Here is a 23,624-nt window from a genome sequence, read left to right as displayed (position 1 = left end):
TCCAGCGGCAGTGTGGTTACCCAGTAGATGATATGGGTGGCATTACTCTTCTGCAGCAGAGTCAAGCGGACCAGTTGGAAGAGGTACTGGATTTATCTTGTCGACTAATACAGGTCCAGACCAGTTGGGGATCTGGTACCTGGTTAGTTTACTGTTGGGAGGGGAGAAATGTGATGGACTGAACCGTCACTGGGGCTGCTGGAAAGGCCTGAGGGCTAGCCTCCTTCCTACGGACTATGGACCCAGAACTATGGAGATCCCCCTCAGTCTCTTGGGGTTACAAGGAACTATTAACCCTGATTTATGTGTGGAGTATTATACGCCATGTTATGTTTTATTAGTTCGGTAGAGGAATATAGCGACCAGAAAATTTTACAGACGACTAACTAAATTTGGGGGAAGGCATGGAACTGCGCCACTACGGAGGCCTAGCCAGAAGTCTCAGTGATGGAATATGGCATAAACTTTGGCAAAATTTTCAATTTTACCGGATAATTACATTTTGGTGACGGCACAGAACTGCACCACATTTACCACTACTAGCAATGCTCTGCTAACTTGGTTATTTCATAATAAATGTCATTTTAAGAGGTATTTCCAGTTGGGAGATTTATGACATATCAATAGGATGATGCCCGCGAAGTGTACAGATAGCAGGTCACGCAGGTGCGGCCACCCTTCATTCACTGCTATGGAATTTCAGAAAATAGCTCAGCTCTAGTTTGGCTATTTTCAGGAGTCCTATAGTGGTGAATGGAGAGGTGGCCCGCTTGTGCGCTTGTTCTCTATTCACCGCTATAGGACGTCTGAAAAGAGGCAAGTGCGCTCTTTATTTTTGGAACTCCCATAGCAATGAAAGAGAGGATGCCACGCATGCGCAATGTGCTTTCCTTTTACTTAAGATCATTGTTCTGGATATATGAGTAGGTCCCTAAAGGTGGGACTTGCACCTATTGGACATATATGGCACATCCTATTAATATATACCATATAGGTCCCAGATGGGAACACCCCTTTAACCTCCTCTCTTAGAAAATCATGCATATAACCCTGAAACCAAAGAAGGCAAAATAAATACACAGAATAAAGACACAGAACACGTTAATTGGGGAATAAATGGCCAAATTGTTTATTCAAAATATTAAAAAAGGCAAACCCCCGACTCACAGAGAGCCACCCTCCAGCACTCAGGAAAGGAAAACCCCCTGTGGAGGAAACCTCTAAGGAACCATGGCTGAAGGGCTGCCCTTCCCTTGGGCTTAGAGGGTAATGCTACTATGTGGCTGCCACATAAATAGTAAGGGTGTGCAGCAGCCGGGCTGATCTGGTTGGTGGATGTCCCTTTCCTCCCATTGGGCGATGGGCTTCCTGCTAGAACCTCCAAATTTCGTCAAGGTGCGGTGGGTGGGGTAGTCAAGCTCAAGGTCCTCAGGCCATCAAGTACGGCACCAAATATGGCCGCTCGTTATCTTTTTACAAGGGTTTTTCCCTTATGATACACGTGCTTGTGATGTCACAGGTGTCTATGACTAATGTTGGTGGCAGTGTTCTGAAGAGTTAACCATTTAGTGTCTGTCAATGTGCCTCACAGTAGAGGCAATTAACCCCTTCCTGACTGCACTTTGTCAATATACTTCAGTTTAGATAACCACCATATATCTATGGTCCCCCAACGATCGCAGGGTTTCCTCCTTTGGGGGAGCAGGTTTGTTCTGTTACTGACAGCCACTGGTCCAGGTGCAAACACCGAGTACTCGGACTATTGGCTCTTACTTAACCCCTTCCAGACCGCACCATGTAAATGAACAGACTAACAGCAGGGTCCATTCAGTTTTATATGTGACCCTATCCTGGGACCCCACTTAGGGACAGCGCAGCCATGAAACAGACACTTGCATCTTGAGTTTACCCAAGCAGGAGGCGCAGTGCTTAGCGGTTACAGTCACCATTGGGCTGAGTTGTCTTGTCAGGGCTGCACTATGGAGGCCATTAGACACTCTCTTTTCTCCTCCCAACTGTCATCTTCCCCTCAACTGCCTCTTGCTGTTTTCTCTCCTTGACTGAGCCTAGACATGCGAATGATCGTCAGCCACATCCCTGATTGGTGCTGGGCTTCTTTACATATCAGGCACAAGAAGACAGGTAAAGAGGACATACATCATACATGACTGCTGGGCTCCTTCTGCGCACTCAGGGACACCGGCTCTTACACTGAAAACATGGATAAAATAATTTAAAGGAGCAGCATCACCCCTATATAAGCTACAGTATGATGGTAACTTCAAGGCCACTGCACAGTGGATGGAGCCTTTTGCTTTTGGCTTAATCCACTGTTTTGATTACAGGCTGCCAAAAAGAGCTAATCGACGGGGTGATGGGTCCCCACTAGGTTTGCTACCTGCTTGGTAAACCACTGGTATTACTGGTAATCTGCTGGGAAAAGTAGAAACCCTACATGTAGTGTGTACATTATATAATAGGTTTGGGTTACCGCTTTCATACCCCCAAAAGGAGGACATCATACCCGAGACAGTGGGTGATGATATAACACACAGAATGGAAAGCATAATCTATATACCAGTCAAGAGAGATTACAGGGAGGTATAAAAGGAGAGCACTACAACTCTAAGCATGCCCAGGTCATTATTATGGGATATCAGAGGACGTTTCATGGAGGAGGTCTATTATGAGAGGACTACAACACCCAGCATGCCCAGGCTGTTATATGAGAGGATATTACAGGAGGTTGAGGAGAAGAGAACTACAAATCCCATCATGTACAGGTCTTTATTATAGGATATCAAAGGGCATTTCAGCGAGCGGTATAAGAGGAGAGAATTACAACTCCCAGCATGTCCAGGCAGGTATTATGGGATATCAGAGGATATTTCAGGGAGGGGGTATGACAGTACTACGATCAGTGTCGGACTGGGGTGCCTAGGGCCCACCAGTAACATTCATTCTGGGGGTTCACTACACAGATACCTGCAAATATTACCCATTCACACAGCAGCAGACCGCTGCAGGACACTACGAGGTGATTGATTATAGGGGACCCTGCAGCAAACTCAAGAAGCTGGGTGCCTAGAAAACGAGGATACTGGCTGTCCTGCCGCTGTGTCTACAAGTCATCTCAGCCACCAGATGTATCTATAATAATAAACCGTTAAATAATCTACCCAGTTTTTTTATATGGATGTTTAGGCTGGTTGAGAGACTGTTGGCTGCCTATCTATATGTACCGCAGTCACTCCACTGTGCCACCTGCCAGGTGTGCAGGGGGTGGGAGACTAGGGGCCCATCTTGCTTGGATCCCACCGTGGGATTCACCTGTACCCCTGGTGGCCAGTCGCCAGTCCGAGCATGCTCAGTACCCCTGCTGATCAGTTATTTCAAGAAAACTAAGATGCATTCTCTGCTGCAAGCACTGCGTTTTCTACACTGTTTACCTGCTCGCCGCCAAATTTGCAGCGGCGAGCTATGGAATTACAGCTCCTCCGTCACGTGAATGAGAAGGAGCAGTTGTAGTTGCCTGTACTCTGTAATTCCACTGCTCGCTGCTGCAAAGTCGACGGTAAGCAGGTAAACATTGTAGAAAACGCAGCACTCGCAGAAGTGCTGAGTTCTCTTTAAACAGCTGGTCCCTGCACCCCCGCCAATCTGCTATTGAGCTATCCTGAGGATACCCCATAAATATGGGAAAAGTAGAAAACTGCATAAATTATTATGCTTTTAAAGGGTCATTGCCATTAAAAAGCCATTTCACATGTAAAATGTAGTTGAAGCTTTTTGAATGAGTTGGAAAAAGTGGGTGGGACTTCTACTTAGAAGTGGTGGAAAATAAAAGGTTATCTAACAAAGTAGGAAGCAGGCCTGTGCCGCACATAGATTTAGAGATCTCCCCATTCATTGCTCCAATTGCTCTGTTTTGAGATGTTTCCTTTGTCAGGGAATGTGTTCTTTCTCAACGGGCAGGTGCTTTTTGCAGCAACTCTCTCACTATCATAGCTGAGGGGGCATGTCCTTTCCTGCAATTACCTCTCACCCCTGTCACAGCTCAGGGTGTGTCCTTTCTGCTGCTGCTCTCTGCCTGTAATCTCTCTTCTTCCTCTTCCTTATTATGCTCCAAATTCTCTCTCTCTTTGTAGTTCTCCTACTTTTTCCCTCCTTCACTCCCTCGCTGCTACTGTTCTCTATTTCTGTTTTTGACATTTTTCCCTTCCTTGTTACTCCATTTTGTGCCCCTTTATTTTCAAGCTTTTCAAAGTATTGCAAACCAAGGAACAGATCCAAAGACTGAGTTTTCAGACCCTGTATTGCTGGTTTCTCAATGGTATTCTGTTTGTATGCTCTTCTTGATATATCCTGCTTCATACTTTGTTCTGTAGCATTTTTATACCACTGACTGTGCAGTGCAGGGGACTTGCTCCCTGTTTGTGATGCTGTCTCTATAAATATATTTTTTTAAATAGTCACTGTAACAAAACATAAAGATGTCTGTATCTTGCACCGCATATACCCCCCGAAGGGAATAAGAGGGATATTATTAATAAAATTGTTGCACTGCACCAGATAATGAATAAATGCAAACAAGACCAGGATGCAATACCATACAAGCCTCTGGAATATGATGTAATAAGCCCAGTGAACCAGTGGATGATCAATATTAGGGCGCAAATCACGTTGAAATGTAAAAATTGGAGAGTTCTTACTAATCTTAAAGTGCCTCAGCAGGGAAAAATGCGGTTCCACTGCATATTCAGGTGGCTAGTGAACTCCTCTATGAGATAGGCAACGGGAACCACTGACCATAATAAACCCTAAATGAGGCAAAGGGGCTAGGAATACCCTGCCTATATATACAGAGCACAAAAGGGGCGACCCCATCCGTATACCTGACCCTAAACCTGGGTGGTATCCCTAACAAACCCTATAAACATATCCCGACGTGCCACATTTCTTCTGATAACTAGTCAGGGGAAACATAAAAAATAGGGTGTCCTTTAAAATTCAATGCAGGGTATATAGAGTATATAATCCTTAGTCAGGCCTGTCAGGCAATGTCCCAGTGAAAAATACAAAAAGTATATATATATATAGGTAAGTAGAGGGGCCTCCCCTGGGGTCGGTGGACCTAAAGTCAAAGAAGAAAGTGCGCCCCGCATCCAATGCACACCCGCCAGTGGGTATGGGCTTGCAAACACCTGTCAGCAATGTTTGGCGTCTGGTACGGCAACGCGTGCGTACTCCCAAGTAGTGTTGAGCACGAATATTCTAATCACAAATTTTTATTGCGAATATCGGCACTTCGAGAATTTGTGAAGATCTAGAATATATTTTTGTAATAGCGATCATTCTAGATTTTTTTTAATCACTAGATACTGTAAACCTATAATCTTTTCTCACTTATTATATATAGTTACTCTTAATCCTTATTATGCTATCTATCATCCATACCCATTTTTTTTTTAGAGTTATTATGTTACCTATCATTATTTAACTTTTATTATAAGTATTTTTCTACCTATCATTAATTATTAATTTTTATAGATGCTATATTATTTTATTTTTAAAATAAATAATTACCTATAACTCACATCAAACAACATATAACAGACAATCACACAAAGGCTGTATGCCAAAAGCCGGGTATGTGTAAGCAAACAACCTATCCATGAGTTGTTAAAATGTTAATATTTCACAATGTAGCAGCTCTAACACCTAAACGTTTTCTGTCACGTAAACAGAAAACATAAATCTCACTTAAAGCAATTTTGATGCATTCTTTTTCATCAATCAAGTCTCTCCTGAACAATAAAATATTACTAACTTTCCATAATGCATTTTTCAGTTAGTTCACCATAGTCCATAATACCTGCTTCTTACCTGTCTGCGGCACAGTACAAAGTCCATACATTACTAGTTTGTGATTCAAGAAGCCGAGATCATAAGTATGCTTCAGAAACACACCCACCCTCCTCCATAAGTTCTGTGCATACTTACAATTCCACATTACGTGGAGAGAGGTTTCATCCATAACACAGTCACTTCTTGGACACTTTTCCATTAACACCAGTCCTCTCCTGTGCTGAAAGGCTCTCATCGGTAGACAATCCAGCATTGCCATCTAGGCTCAGTATTTTAAACAGTTCGAGAGGTAAGCGCAATTAAACAGCTTCCAACATTCCAAAGACTTGGCTTCTGTATAATTTGAGACTGGACACACTTGTTCCTTATTATTTAGATGTTATATTATTTTTTTAGCATTATCCAAACAGTCTCTTTCACAATTCTCTATGGAGTACTGTTGAATGATCTTCTCAATTAATACATATTGCCTTGGTGGGACAAGCAACACTGGTACTGTTAAAGGAATTTACATCCATTGGCGTTTCCAGAACAAATGCCCTGGTGCATACTTTAGGAAAAAAGACCAGGTATTCTCAGTTGTTTAATCATCCTGGAGCACAGGGAAAAACTGCAGGTACAGAATTTTCTCAATATTAGGTATCCCTTTGCCTCTGAACTTTTTTTGTTTTATACATTGTCTCCCTGTTGACTTTCTCCATTTTCGAGCTCCAAATAAACTGAAAGATTACTCTCTGAATATATTTCAGACACTGATCACTTGGAGGGAAGACTACATTCAAGTACAGTAGAATGGGTATTATTAGGGCTTTAATAATCAAAATTTTCCCTTCTATTGTTCTATTTTCCCCTCCAAAACTCCACTTCCTTTTGGACTTTGGCTTTGACTTCCTCCCAACTCTTTTGACCGTTGTTATTGTCATCAAAAATTGCTCCAAGTATTTTTATCTGCTCTTTTTGTATTTTTAGATCCAGGATATTTGCTTCTCTCCAGTCTTCTATGGCAAAGCAATCACACTTCGTTCTATTAAGACAAAAGGCAGAAGCTTGGCAAAAGAATTCCATAATTTGTACGGCTCTTCTTAATGCAGGTATTGTTGTACACAAGATTGTGACATCATCCATGTAGGCCCTGTTTTAACAGTAAGTCCATTACCACCAGGTATAAACACACCCTTGATTACCTTTTATTTTCATAGTAGGGAGAGTAGTGGCTCCAAAACACAAATAAACAGAATGGGTGACAAGCGGCAACCTTGCTTGATTCTGGAAAACAAAGTGACTTTTCCAAACAGAAAACCATTAATAAGAATTTGGCTGAAGGATTCTTTGTAGAGCAATGATATATGATTTATTACAACATCTGGAAAGTTCATTTGCTTCAGCACCAACCACAGAAACTCATGTGACACTCATATGCTTTGAGAAAGTCCAAGGATAGTATGGCTAGATCTTGTTTTCTCTCATTCTGATACCAGATACAGTCTCTTATTATGTTGAGATTTTCCCATACTCCTCTACCTGGACCTGCACATGGTCTTTATGTATTACTTTGCCAATTACTTTTGTAATCCGTATTTAGGAGTGTGATTGGTCTCCAATTTTCTAATTGCGATTTGTCGCCTTTTTTGTATAGTAATGTCACGATACCTTTCCTCCAAGATTCTGGCAACACTTCTGTATTTAAAGCTTCCTTGAAGATAGCCTCCAGGTCTCCTTTCAATACATTCCAGAAAGTTAAGTTAAATTCTACTGTAAGTCCATCAGACACTGGCGTTTATTTTTATTTTTTTTCTAAACCTTTAAAGACAGCATGCAATTCCAGCGAGATGTCCTTGCAGAGCATTTCTTGCTCCTCTTTCTCCAGCTTGTTTTCTAAAGAGTTTAAGGCATCTTCAACCAATGCTTTATCTATTTGTTTTTTATTAAACTGCTCTTGATAGAATTGTTTGACTTTTTTAAGCATTTCTTCTTTCTTAGTTTCATCACCGATATTTGATATTATTATTTTTTTTGTTTTTTTGAAGAAGAATCTTGTAGATTATTCATCAGCTTCAAGCTGCTTTACTTTAGTATTAAATATTATTTCTTTGCCTTTCTGGTAAATTGCCTTTTTAATTTCTCCTTTTGTTTTCTCTATCAGGTCTGAGACATCCAATGCCTCCATTTCTCATCTTCAGATAAGTCTGTAGTTTGGTATTAAGATTTTTGAACCACAGTTTTTTCTCTTTTGCTTTTTTAATTCCAATTTTGAGGAAAAATTCTTTAGTTTAGGTTTTTACATATTCCCACCATAACAATATTGACGTGAAAATTTTCTTTACGAGTAAATTTCTTGTAGTTTTGGACGAATACCTTCTTTACACCTTCATTTAGCCTCCATACGCCTTTGCCTTTTCCACCTACAGTTACTTGAATTTGCGATAAAAGCAACCTATGATCAGAGAAGATATTATCCTCCAAGGATATCGTCACAGGCTTCAGGACTTTTGAAATAAATAATCCATTCTTGATTGAACTAAAGAGTTACTCCATGTGTATCCTGAGTCATTGTCCTTTACATGACTCCTTTAAATGTCAATTAAATTAAAGTCCAAAATCATATTTTTAAGTTGCTGCACTTATTTGTCCCTTCTTCTTACTTGCTCACTAGTTCTGTCTTCCTCTTTTAGGGCACAATTAAAGTCTCCAGCCATAATCACTCATGACTCACCAGCTAAGAAAGGTTGTATGTCCTCTAGCGTCTCAGCTCTTTCATGAAGTTCAGGTAAAGCATATACATTTAGTAATTTGATTGCTCTGCCATTAAAGTGGATATTTACTAATAAAGCTCTCCCTGGAATCAATTGCATGTAAGAAATAATTTGGCAACTGTTTCCTTTGAATAGTATTCCTTTGTTATTGTTGTCTCCAGACCACAATGAAGGGCCCTGTGTCCAACTTTCCCTTAGGTCTGTGTAGTTTGGGGAGTATTCTATTCCACATTCTTGTAAAAAGATGATGTATCCACAGATAAGCCAAAAGAGCAGCTCTCTTAGATGCTCCCTTAATATTCCTTACCTTAAGGTTACATGCACACGCCCGTATGCCTTCTGTAATTTGCAGAACGGAACGGGCCCATTGTAGACATGCCTATTCTTGTCTACAATGGGCCCGGATGCGGGAAGCACACTGATTGCTGACCGCATTTTTTGCGGCCCCATTGAAGTGAATGGGTCCGCACCCGAGCAGCAAAAACTGCTGCTCGGATGCGGACCCAAAAAACGGTCGTGTACATGAGGCCTAAAGGAGATTTTTAGCAAGAAAAACATCAGATAACAGAAAGTCTCTTTGCATATAAAAGCAGCTCTCTTTGTTGAGCTCTCTCGAAATTTCTCACTTTTTGGCCTCATGCACTTTGGCTACTCCCAGTAAGAGCCATCCCGGATCGGCTTTGCAGCCATACTAAACAGCAAACAGTGTCAATCAGCAGTAGCTGCCGCTGACACTTAAAACTACCGGCTCTTACCTCACCAAGGCAAGGAACCTAGGTGACACATACCTTCCGTCAATGACGGACCCTTGCGCCTTCCTACATACCTCCCCCCTTTGTTCAACCCTGAGGGGGTGAACACCCACCAGACAGTATACCCAGGACATGGCATCTGCGTTTCCCTGTAACCTGCCTGCCCTATGTTCCACAGAAAACTTAAAGTTTTGTGAAGATAAGAACCATCTGGTGACCCGAGCATTCCTCTCTTTGGCTTGGCTCATCTACTTGAGAGGGGAGTGGTCGGTCACCAGATGGCACTTTCTCCCCAACAGATAATAGCAGAGAGACTCGAGTGCCCACTTAATGGTCAGGCACTCTCTCTCCACTATACTGTACCTAGTCTCGGCTGGGGTAAGTTTGCGTCTCAGGAAAACAACGGGATGTTCCTCCCCATTGATTTCCTGAGAGAGTACAGCTCCGACCCCTACTTCAGAGGCATCAGTCTGTACCACAAACACACTTTTGAAGTCGGGCGTCACCAAAACCGGGGACTCACACAGGGCCGACTTCAAAGCGGAGAAAACCTTTTCCGCCTGCTCATTCCAGTGGACCGTCACGGACTTACGTCCCTTCAGAAGCTCTGTCAATGGAGCCACTAAAGTGACAAAATGGGGAACGATCCTCATATAATAGACCATCATTCCCAGGAACAACTTTATTTGCCTGGTGGTGACAAGTCGGGGCCAATTCCGAATTGCCTCAATTTTGTTCACTTGAGGTTTAATAATTCCGCGCCCAATTACATACCCCAGGTACTTGGTCTCTTCTAACCCTATTGCGCACTTTTTTGGGTTAACGGTCAGTCCAGCCTTCCTAAGCGAGTCCACTACAGCCTGCACTTTCGGTAGATGATTTTACCAGTCGGTACTATGAATGACAATATCGTCCAGGTAAGCCAAAGCGTACCAACGATGTGGACGAAGTACAACATCCATAAGCCGTTGAAAAGTGGCAGGGGCGCCATACAGACCTAAGGGTAACACCTTACATTGGTATAGCCCTTCTGGTGTGATGAAGGCAGTTTTCTCTTTGGCAGGCTCCGTCAAGGGTACCTGCTAGTACCCTTTGGTGAGGTCCAAAGCAGAAAAATGCAGAGTATCGCCTAACCTCTCAATAAGCTCATCCACCCGAGGCATGGGATATGCATCAAACTTAGAGATTTTGTATAGTTTGCAAAAATCGGTACAGAACCATAATGTCCCGTCCGTCTTGGGTATTAGGACTATCGGACTGGTGCATTCACTTTTTTAATCCTCAATGATGTCTAGCTGCAGCACTAGCTGTACTTCCTCTGCGATGGCTTGTCGCTGAGCTTCGGGTACCCGGTATGGTTTTAACTGGACTTTTGCCTGAGGCTCAGTGATAATGTCATTCCCGATTATAGAGGTGCATCCAGGGAGGTCCGAGAACACATCCGTGTTCCGATTAATGAACTCCCTGGCTTCCTGAGTCTGTTTAGAGGAGAGGCTGTCAGCAATTTTCACTGTGGCAACATCTTCTCTTGCTTCAGACAGAGTGGCCGAAACCGCTTTCCCTAGAAACCCTGGTTGCAGGCTGTCTTCAGTACAGGTTTTCCTATCCTTTTATGGTTTGAGCAGATTTACATGGTACACCTGCTCTGGCTTTCGCCTCCCTGGCTGGTGTACCTTGTAATTTACCAATTTTACCTCATAAGGCCCCTGCCACCTAGCTAGGAACTTACTGTCTACGGTTGGTACCAAAACCAATACCTGATCACCCGGGTTAAAGGTCCGGACCCGAGCCTGCCAGTTATAGACCCTACTCTGGGCTCGCTGCGCTGCTTCTATATGCTCCCTAACCAGAGGTTACACTGTTTCCATCCATTCTTGCATCTGGGTGACATACTCAACAAAACTTTTGTACGGTGTGGGTTGTTGTTCCCACTCCTCTTTGGCCACGTCCAACAGACCGCAAGGGTGTTTGCCGTATAGCAGTTCGAAGGGAGAGAACCTAGTTGAGGCCTGGGGCACCTCTCGCACTGCGAACATGAGATAGGGCAGAAGAAGGTCCCAGTCCCTCCCATCCTTAGACACCACTCTTTTTAACATATTTTTTCATGTTTGATTAAACCTCTCTACCAGGCCATCCGTATGCGGATGATACATGGACGTCCGTAGCTGTTTTATGTGGAGCAACTTACAGAGTTCCCCCATGACCTTGGACATAAACAGGGTCCCTTGGTCAGTCAGAACCTCCTTAGGCAGACCCACTCGAGAAAACATCTCCATTAGCTCCTTAGCGGATGTATGATGCAGTGGCACCACCTCCAGGTACCGAGTGGCGTAGTCGAGGATGACCAAGATGTGTTGGTGCCCTCTAGCAGACTTCGATACTGGGCCTATGAGATCCATAGTGATCTGCTGGAATGGAACCTCAATAATCGGGAGAGGGACCAGGGGACCATGGAAATGTGACTGGGGGCTGGCTGGTTATGCGAGACTTGCAATACTCTTCGACCTCTCTGAACACACTGGGCCAGTAAAACCAGTGTAGAATCCGGCCCTGCGTTTTATGATGGCCCAGGTGTCCCCCAAGGACATGTTGGTGGGCTGATTCCAACACGAGCTTGCGATAAGCCTTGGGCACCTCCAGCTGTTCAATATGCTCACCCCGTAGTTGATTTACCCGGTACAGCATCTCCTGTTGAACCACAAAACGAGGGAACATAGACTTGGCCCCCGGTTGTTGCGGCTCACCCTCAACTACTACCACATTTTCACAGGCTCAAGATAGATTCGGGCACAATGACATAGTCTGGAGGTGGTGGCAGCAGCAGCATCAGGAGGAGGACACAGAGTGGCACAATGACAGAGTCTAGAGGTGGCTGCAGCATGAGGACACCACATAGTGGCACAATGACATAGTCTGGAGGTGGTGGCAGCAGCAGCATCAGGAGGAGGACACAGAGTGGCACAATGACAGAGTCTGGAGGTGGTGGCAGCATCAGGAGGCCACAAAGTGGCAAGGTGACATAGTGTGGAGATAGCAGCAGCATCAGGAGACCACAGAGTGGCAAAGTGACATAGTGTGGAGATGGTAGCACATGAATATTTTTAACTTACTAAAGCTGCTTGATTTAATTGTGAATAGATGGTATAGGCACCTGATAGAGATGTGGACTACATTCTTTGATTTCAGCTAAGAAAGCTCCCACATACTTTAGCTCTCAGACAACACCTTATCTTCTCCAGAGCACAAAGGTTCCATCCTACCCAAGAGAACACGCCTCCTTACTACGTCATATATGCTTTTTCTGCTGTTAGAGAACTTCATTACAAGATGGCGCCTGTAGTTAGATATTTACATAGTTCACATACCATAGTTAGTAAAACAATGCACAATGGGCAGATACCAAGTGTTATCTCTTGTCTTATTTTTATATTTCAGCCAATGTAACAATGCCACATGCCTCAGGGGGAATGCCTCTCTGATGTCTATATAAACTGCTGTACTTCCTGTAATAAACAAGAATTTGCTTTGACCCCAGTGTGTGTGTCATAGTTATTTTCTTCCGTGCACGTAAGACCCTTGGGTTACTATTAATTTGGAGCAGTAGAGCAAATGTAATCAGCCCCGATTGAGGGCATCTTTATCACACCCCTCAATTTTACCGAAAAAAAACTATTTTGAAATAAAAAATTTCATGACGACGTAATTTGGTCCTTATAGCAAAAGGAGCTCTTCAAGCACCCATGAATTTTCCCCAAAAAATCATGTTTGAAATAAAAAATTTCACCACAATGCAATTCGTTCCATACCATAACTGCAGCGCTGAACGCCGAATATATTTTTATTTTTCTACTAATATATATACGCCACTAAAGGCTTTACCACATATAACTGGAACAGTGAACGCCGAATATATTTTTCTTTTTCCATGTATATACGCCACTGAAAGGCTTTTCAACAGACAACTGCAGTGCTGAACGCTGAATAATTTTAAATTTTTCTACTGATATACGCCACTAAAGGCTTTACCACATATAACTGGAACAGTGAACGCCGAGGATATTTTTCTTTTTCCACGTATATATGAAACTAAAGTGTTTTCAACAGACAACTGCAGCGCTGAACGCCGAAAAAAGTTTTCTCTTTCTACTGATATACACCACAAAAGGCATTCACCTCATATAACTGGAACAGTGAATGCCAAGTATATTTTTCTTTTTCAAGGTATATAAAGGCTTTTCAACAGAGGGTTATAGGCTGTCAGTTAAAAAAAAACACCGCCTGAGGTGGAGTGATCTGAAGTGAGCGAGACATAGCGGAGGAAGTAGGTCCGCGCTGGAAGAGCGAGATGCGGTGCTCGTGCGGTTTCTGTGCTGCAGAGAAGTCCAGTAAGCAATACCGCAGATAGATACGGGCTGATGTGAATTAGTTTGCATTTTTGTGCAGGGTTAGTGCATAGTGTATTCACCTGTATTGGTTTACCTCTCTTATAGATGTGCGGCGCCGCGCCTGCAGTCCGCAGCACACACACGCTCCTCTGTTCCCAACTTCCAGACAGTTCCCGCCAGTGCAGCTGCAGCGCGCGCTGATAATGACGTCATCACGTAAGTGCACAGTGTGTGAAATGTGCTGCCGGGCCATGCCTCCTTAAAGTGACCATGTCTGAGCAGACCATAACAACCAAAAAGGAGGACTTCTGGCCGTCCATCCTGTCCTTGCGCCAGACAGAGGACCAAGAGTCTAAAAACCAGACTGTCCGGCCTAAATCCGGACGTCTGGCCACCCTACACATCCATCTGTAGAGAAGGCCCAGAGAGCTGTCAGTGTCACTTCTGACAATGCTGAATTTTTCCAAACTTTACTGTTTCCAATTAAAAAACTCCTGGAAAACAGCATCCAAATCCTCACAATCACAATATGCTCCATACACAACTTTAAGTGAATTCAGTAGCACCTGAAGCTTTCCGATCCTCGATTCGAAAGGCAACTGGCTAACCTCAATCAAAAGGGCATTGATGGATGATTTTTTTTTATTTTTTTATAAATCTCTTTTTATTTAAAGTTTTTTCAATAATAGAGCATGCCTCCAACATAATTCTAGGATCTCTCAAATTTTTATTACGAATATCACCACTTCGAGAATTTGCGAAGATTTTAAATATAGTGCTATATATTCGTATTTGGGAATATTCTAGATTTTTTTTTCCTCAGTAACCTCCCTTCTTGCTTGTGGGCTGATAAGAAGGATGCAATGTCTTTATCAGAGCTTAGCAAGATCCTTAGAAACCAATAGGGAAGTTGCCTACCCCTTACTATATAAGAACCTCCCCAGCAGCCATTTTCTGTAGTTTTTTGCAGTTCTGATAGAGAGAGCAGTGTCATTGCTGTGCTCTGTGCTTTACTGTTTAATTACATTAGATAGTTAGTTAGTTAGCTTATATACACTGAACAAAAATATAAACACAACGCTTTCGGTTTTGCTCCCATTTTGCATGAGTTGAACTCAAAGATCTGAAACATTTTCTACATATACAAAAGACCCATTACTCTCAAATAGTGTTCCCAAATCTGTCTAAATCTGGGTTATTGAGCACTTCTCCTCACAGGTGTGGCATATCAAGGTGCTGATTATACAGCATGGATATTGTACAGGTGTGCCTTAGACTGCCCCCAATAAAAGGCCACTAAGCATTTCCATCGCATACAGTTAATCAGGTTGTTGATTGTGGCCTGTGAAATGTTGGTCCACTACTCTATAATAGCTGTGCGAAGTTGCAGAATATTGGCAGGAACTGGAACACGCTGTCATATACGCCGATCCAGAGCATCCCAAACATGCTCAATGGTTGACATGTCCAGTGAATATGCTGACCATGCAAGAATTGTGTACAGATCCGTGCAATATGGGGCCGTGCATTATCATGCTGCAACAGAGGAGCGTGTGTGTGCTGCGGACTGCAGGCGCGGCGCCGCACGTCTATAAGAGAGGTAAACCAATACAGGTAAATACACTATGCACTAACCCTGCACAAAAATGCAAACTAATTCACATCAGCCCGTATCTATCTGCGGTATTGCTTACTGGACACTACGGGGACTTCTCTGCAGCACAGAAACCACACGAGCACCGCATCTCACTCTTCCAGCGCGGACCTACTTCCTCCGCTATGTCTCGCTCACTTCAGATCACTCCACCTCAGGCGTCGGTGTTTTTTTTTAACTGACAGCCTATAACCCTCTGTTGAAAAGCCTTTATATATCTTGAAAAAGAAAAATATACTTGGCGTTCACTGTTCCAGTTATATGAGGTAAAGCCTTTTGTGGTGTATATCAGTAGAAAGAGAAAACTTTTTTCGGCGTTCAGTGCTGCAGTTGTCTGTTGAAAACACTTTAGTGGCATATATACGTGGAAAAAGAAAAATATACTCGCCGTTCACTGTTCCAGTTATATGTGGTAAAGCCTTTAGTGGATGAATGGCACAACAATGGGCCTCAGAATCTCGTCATATGGGGGCAGTGTGGGGGAAATTACTATATGCGGGCAGTGTGGGGGAAATTACTATATGGGGCAGTGTGGGGGAAATTACTATATGGGGCAGTGTGGGGGAAATTACTATATGGGGCAGTGTGGGGGAAATTACTATATGGGGCAGTGTGGGGGAAATTACTATATGGGGCAGTGTGGGGGAAATTACTATATGGGGCAGTGTGGGGGGAAAACTATATGGGGGAAGTGTGGGGGAAATTACTGTGACGGTATCATCAGTGTCACCGTCTAGTATTCCTTTCTTTCCTTGAAATAGCACCGCCAAGTAATCCACAGAGCAATAAATCGCTAGTATCGCTAGTATCGCTGGTATCGCCAAATAAGTCCATACATGAGCCAAAGCTGAATGCTAGAAATACTTTACTGGAAGGCAACTACATTCAAAAATACAATTTCTTTCATCCTCTGCTCCCATGCAAGGGAGACACCCACAACAAACATACATTAACTAATAACACAAAGGTTACAACCCACATAACATCCTCCCGTCTGCCTGTGATATAATTATGGTACAATGGTTAACATATTTATCCCAGAATGTAACGGATCTCCTAGCACCCCGACCGGGTACCTCCGTCGAATGATGCTCCTAGTGCTTCCCGAGGACCCCAAGCACTCCACTTGACACTGTACGCACTGCAAACCCCATGAACCGCCGAAGCTTGGTTGAGGTCTCACCGTCTCCTACCCACCCTGGACCTACGACAAGGCTCCAGGCTCCAGTGGGTGAACCTCTCCTAAAACCAGAGAGCAGGAACAGCTCTTACAAGAGCTAGTAGTTATGCCAGGGGAGTATAGCAAATCTTCAGCGTATAGCAATCCCCCAGTGTCGATCAATTACCCAAACACCGGCCTCAACTTGGTAAAGGGTAAAAACAAGAACTCTTTATTGAGGGCTACCCGCCCGTATTTATGCAGGTCCCCATCTTGTGGACACTCCCCTAGGGGACCAGATGGAAGACTGTGACACAGGACAGATATGCAGCAATTCAAGATACACAGACACAATACATCCCCACAATGCATCATGGTTTCCTCCGCTCTGCCCTGGAGACACCCGAAGAGCAATTCCATTATCTCTCAGGACAAAGTGAAATCGCCAATACACATGTGGAGACAACAGGACAGAAATCACCATTTAAACATGCAATGTCACAACCCTTAGAGTAAATACAGACATTTAACATATCCCCAGATAGCTCACGTCTGAGTGCATATTATTAGGTGAATGGCACTCAGACTACACAAATACACAAAAATTAGCTATCTGGGTACCCTCACATAACATACAATAAAATTTCAAAGACAGATGGTTCTGTCACACACCTCAAAACCCCACATATCCCCATAATGTATACATCCATGGATAGCTCTGATCTGGGTGAACAACATATCCAAAATTCACCCAGATCCGAGCAGGGGTTCCCGAATTCCATGGAAGTCACATTTGGCCGGCCGCAAGCATGGCTTTCCTGCCCAAAACAGTTCCACAGATTTAAGCTGTGCGGCCGTCCTGTCTTCTCCTTCAAAGTTAGTATAGGCCATAATCCTGGGGCAAGAGGCTGGCAACCCGACCCCTCCAAAACCCAGTGGCGAGGTTGGTTTCGCCACAATTACTATATGGGGGAAGTGGGGGGGAAATTACCATATGGGGAAAGGGTGGGGGAAATTACCATATGGGGAAAGGGTGGGGGAAATTACTATATGGAGCAGTGTGGGGAAAATTACTATATTGGGGTAGTGTGGGGGAAATTACTATATAGGGGCAGTGTGGGGACAATTGCAGTATGGAGCAGTGTGAAAGAAATTACTATATGCGGGCAGTATGGAGGAAATTACTATATGGGGCAGTGTGGGGTAAATTACTATATTGGGCAGTTTGGGGGAAATTACTATATGGGGCAGTGTGGGGGAAATTACTATATGGGGCAGTGTGGGGGAAATTACTATATGGGGCAGTGTGGGGGAAATTACTATATGGGGGTAGTGTGGGGGAAATTACTATATGGGGCAGTGTGAGGGAAATTACTATATGAGTCAGTGTGGGGGAAAATGCTATATGGGGGCAGTGTGAGCGAAATTACTATATGGGGGTAGTGTGGGGGCGTTGCTATTAGGGGACATTATTTTTGGGGACACTGTACAGGCATTATTACCTAGAACACAATATTATTACTGTTGGGGACTCTAGGGAACACTATAATTGCTGTAGACACTATAGGGACCTTTGGGGTAATTTGTCAAACTGGTGTAAAATAGAACAGGGTTAGTTACCCATAGCAACAGATTCCACCTTTTATTTTTGACAGCTCCTTTGGAAAATGAAAGGTGGAATCTTATTGATTGCTATGGGCACCTAAGCACCTAAGCCAATTCTACTTTACACCAGTTTGATAAATTACCCCAATTATGAGAACTCTAGCGTGTCTGTGTAACAAACTCTGTAGAGACGAGATGCAGCTGAAAGAAGTTGTCATGGCGGTATGGGTCAAGAGGAAAGGTCTACATGACAGGAGATGTCACTGGATGCAACAGGTATGTGATGTTGTATTCCCCTATATGTAGCGCTGGCATACTACTGTGACCTGCCTCTCATCTTGTCCTCCAAGTGTTTTTTTTTTATCATAATCATATGTATTTTAAATTTGGCAACTAAAATTTTAGTTTGTCATCTGCAGTCCTATGTAACAGCCCAGATAACAGTGATAACTTTCTGTGTGCAGATAATGTAGTAGATGTTCCATGCAGTCCTATGTAACACCCCACATAACATAATAGTTCACTGTGTTATGTGGGGTGTTACATAGGACTGCAGGTAACACCTATGACATCTGTACTCAGAGAGTTATGAGATGGTGGGGGTCCGACTCCTTGCACCCCTGCCAATCTGCTTTTTGAGGAGACTGCGATGTCTCAGTGAGCGCCTCAGCCTCTTTGCTCCTTAGCAAGCACAGCGCTGTCCATTTGATAGCACTGTGCTTGGTACTGCAGCTCAGCCCCAATCACTCTGATGGGACAGAGCCGCACCAAGACCATGTGAATGATGTCATATGGCCTAGGAAGAAACTGTGGCGCTTATGAAGCACCGCAGCCTCTTCATACAGAAAAAATAAAATAAAACTAAAATGGAGGAAGGGGGGGGGCGAGTTGGGTAGACAGCCCCGGGCCTATCATGCACTTAATCCGCCCCTGCTGTGACATCCAATGTCCTTTTTCCATAGACGGTGTCCGCTGCAGACAGTAGCATTAGCTGCGCCACATTTCCAGTGTAAAGTGTTGCCATCCCCAAAATATCTGACATCCAGTGTACTTTTTCTGTAGACGGTGTCCGCTGTGGACAATGACATTAGCTGCGCCACATCTCTTGTGTAAAGTGTGCGCATCTAAAAAATATCTGACATACAGTATACTTTTTCAATAGACAGTATCCACTTCTGACAGTGACATTACCAGTGCCACATCTGCAGTGTAACGTGTGCGCTTAAAAAATGTATCTGTGACATACAGTGCACTTTCTCTGTAGACTATGTCTGCTGCGGACAGTGATATTACCAGTGCCACATCTGCAGTGTAATGTGTGCGCTGAAAACATTTATCTGTGGCATCCAGTGTACTTTTTCTATAAACGGTGTCTGCTTCTGACAATGATAATACCAGCACCACATCTGCAGTGTAACGTGTGCGCTGAAAAAATGTATCTGTGACATTCAGTGTACTTTTTCAATATACGGTGTCCACTTCTGACAGTGACATAACCAGTGTCACATCTGCAGTGTAACATGTGTGCGGAAAAGATGTATCTGTGACAGAGTACTTTTTTCGTAGACGCTGTGGACAGTGACATTACCGGTGGTACCTTTCCTGTATAACATTTCCTCATCCCAAATAACTGTGACATTCCCAGTAATTTTTTATTAGACGTTGGTGACAGCATTGACATTATCTGCGGGATATCTCAGGTGTGACGCTTCCACATCCCAAATACCTTTTGAAATTTGTTTGTGCATACACTTCCAAATCCTACGCTACTGTACGTGTGACAGACTTTCAAGCATATATAACATTTAATATGAAGAAGGCGAGCAGTAAGGGACGGGGCAGTGGCCGTGATGATGATGGTGCACGCAGAGGCCGTGGCCCTGGGCGAGGTGAAACTGTGCCTGCTGCCAGTGCACAAGAAAAACAATCATCCAGATCCACGATACCTAGCTTCATGTCCCAGTTTGCAAGGTGGCGCAGGACACCACTCTTGAAGTCAGACCAGTGCGACCAGGTGGTCAGTTGGATTGCAGCACATAATGCTTCCAGTCGGTAAAGCACCACCCTGTCTTCCACCAAGACCTTCCAGTCTAAGTAGCCAAGAGTCTGCTCAACACAATCCTCACCCTGATCCTCCCACCCTGGAGAGTCTGGGCAAACAAGTGATCCCACAATCGGATATTCCGAGGAGCTCTTTTCAGCGCCATTCCTAGATTTGGCCCTCTCGCCAAGCACACTTGAAGAGGGACAGATCTTGTACCCTGATTCCCACAGTCACAAGAAGATGACGGTGGGGAACGGCAATTACTGTTTAATGAGGTGGATGATGATGAGACACAGTTGCCAATAAATCAACGGCAATTACTGTCTCAAGAGGTTGATGAAGAGGTTGAGACACAGTTGTCAATCACTGAAGTTGTGGTTAGGTCAACAAGTCAGGAGGATGAGCAGAGTGACGAAGTGGAAGAGGAGGTGGTGGACGATGAAGTCACTGAACCAACCTGGGAAGGTGGAAAGCCGAGCGAGGACAGCAGTACAGAAGGGGAGGGATCTGGAGGATCAGGCTGGAAGAGGCAGTAGGGTGGTAAAAGGCAGAAGGCGGGCCACACCAAACAGACCCACAACTGTTCCATGGAGCACCCCCTTGCGGAAATCTCCCTTGCCAAGGGGTAGGTGCTCCGCAGTATGGCACTTTTTGAGGAAAAAGTGCGGACGACAAAAGAATAGTAGTTTGCAACCTGTGCCGTACCAAAATGAGCCGGGGCATGAACACTAGCAACCTTACCACCACCAGCATGATCCGCCACATGGCATCCAAGCACCGTAATAAGTGGGACAAACGCCTGGGTCCACAATCTGTGTCTGCGGGTCACACCACTGCCTCCTCTTCCCCTTTGTTACGTGCTGGCCAATCCCCTGTCAAAGGCGCGGGCCCGTATGCCTCCCGCCCTGCACCTGGACCTTCGGAAGCACCATCAGCAACCACTTCCGTGTCCCAGCACAGCATACAAATGTCCTTACCCCAGGCATTTGAACACAAGCCACCCACCCACAGGCCATAGCACTAAATGTACAACTTTCCAAATTACTGGCCCTGGAAATGTTGCCATTTAGGCTTGTGGACACACAGACCTTCAGCAGCCTGATGTCGGCGGCCGTCCCGCATTACGCAGTCCCCAGAATCCACTATTTTTCAAGATGTGCCGTGCCCGCCTTACACCAACATTTGTCCCGTAACATCACATGTGCCCTGACCAACGCAGTTACTGGGAAGGTCCACTTAACCACGGACACATAGACAAGTGCATTCGGCCAGGGACGCTACATTTCCTTGATGGCACACTGGGTGAACATTGTGGAGGCCGGGAGCGAGTCGTACCCTGGGGTGGCACAGGTGCTAACGACCCCAAGGTTTGCGGGCCTTACGTCGATCAGGGTTTCCGCCAGCACATACATTAGTGGCTCCAACTCCCACTTCTCCTCCTCCGCCTCCTCCTCCACTTCCACCTCCGGATTATCCGCATGCAGCACCAGTCAGCCATCAGTCGGTAGCTGGAAGCAGTGTAGCACTGCAGTGGGGAAGCGGCAACAGGCAGTGCTGAAGCTGATATGCTTAGGGGACAAACAGCACACCGACGCAGAGCTGTGGCGGAGGATAAAAGACCAGACTGAGTTGTGGCTCTCGCCACTCAATCTAGAATCTGGCATGGTTGTGTCTGATAATAACCGTTACTTGGTGGAGGCTTTGGAGCTCGTCAAGCTCACACACATCCCATGCCTAGTCCACGTCTTAAACATAGTGGTTCATCGGTTTTCTCAAAACCTACCCCAATTTGCCTGAGCTCCTGGTGAAGGTGCGCCGCGTGTGTGCACATCTCATCGACAGCTTCAGCCAATCTGTCAACGCTGCAGCAGCACTGGAAATTGCCAGCTCCCCGGCTGTTGTGCGACGTGAGCACGCACTGGAACTTGACGTTCCACATGTTGGCCAGGCTCTGGGAGCAGCAGAGGGCAGTAGTGGAATACCAGCTGTAACATGGTCTTTGACTTTCCAGTCAGCTGCCGCTATTCACAAGCGAGAAGTGGGCATGGATGTCTGACCTCTGTGAGGTTTTACGCAACTTTGAGGAATCAACACAGATGGTGATAACGCTATTATCAGCGTAACCATCCCACTTCTGTGTCTACTCAAACGCTCGCTGCTCACAATTAAGGACGACGCTTTGCATGTGGAAAAGGGGGAAATGGGGGAAGACATTACACAGGGTGATAGCCAGACCACCCTCAGTTCGTCTTCTCAGCGCAAATTGGACGATAAAGAGGAGGAGGAGGAGGAGCAGGAGACTGTTGCCCCCAGCAACAGCTACAGCAGCGGGTAGTATACATGGAAGTTTAATTCCATCTGTTCTGCGTGGGTGGGCGGAAGAGGAGGAAGAGGATGAAGAGATTGAGAGTGATCCTCCTGATTACGACAGCGAAGTCTTCCCTGTTGGTACTCTGGCAAACATGGCTGACTTCATGTTAGGCTGCCTTTTAAGCGACCCACGCCTTATATGCATTTTAGACAACACGGATTACTGGTTGTTCACCCTTCTCGACCCCCGCTACAAAGAGAACTTCTTATCTCTCATTCCTCTGGTGGAGAGGATGAGCAAAATGGTGCAATACCAGAAGGTCCTTGTTGAAAAATTGCTCCCAAAATTTCTATCTGACAACACTGGCGGAGGGGAGTCTGTAGTTCCTTGGCCAACCGAGGAGGGGAGACAAGGCGAACACACAGCAGTTCTAACAGAGGCAGAGCAACACTCTCCAAAGCCTAGGACAGTTTCATGACACCCCGCCAGCGCCCTCACCCTAATGCGCGGCCTAGTGTCAGAAGGAGGGAAAATCTTTTGATGATGGTGAAGGAGTACATAGCAGACTATGTCAGCGTCCTCAATGATCCCTCAGTGCCTAACAACTACTGGGTTTCCAAGCTGGACACATGGCACGAACTGGCGCTCTATGCCTTGGAGGTGCTGGCCTGCCCTGCCACCAGAGTTTTGTCTAAGTGGGTATTTAGTGCTGCTGGTGGCATTATAACAGATAAGCGTATCCGCTAGTGATGATCGAGCATGCTCGGCCAAACACCTGTTAGGCTCAAGCATCTCGATGCTTGGCACATGGCGGTACTTGGCCGAATACCGCATGTGCTCGAGTGCCATGCTCGAGTCTCCTCCCCGCACTTTTCTTGGCTACTACGCAGCCAATAAACGTGCAGGTAAGTACTGCCCTCACTGTAATGCCAGTAGCCATGTTGGCTACGGGCATTACAGTGATTGGCTGGCCGGAACGCGCCATCGGGTGCTATATAGCACCCGATGACGCATGTTCGGTTCATTCGTAGTCAGGGAGAGCTGAGCAGAGGAAGGGACAGAAAGTGTAAGGAGTGTAATTGAATATTTTTTT

Source organism: Bufo gargarizans, chromosome 1, assembly GCF_014858855.1.
Source record: "Bufo gargarizans isolate SCDJY-AF-19 chromosome 1, ASM1485885v1, whole genome shotgun sequence".
In the NCBI taxonomy this organism is placed as follows: domain Eukaryota; kingdom Metazoa; phylum Chordata; class Amphibia; order Anura; family Bufonidae; genus Bufo; species Bufo gargarizans.
This window is presented reverse-complemented; position numbering follows the sequence as displayed.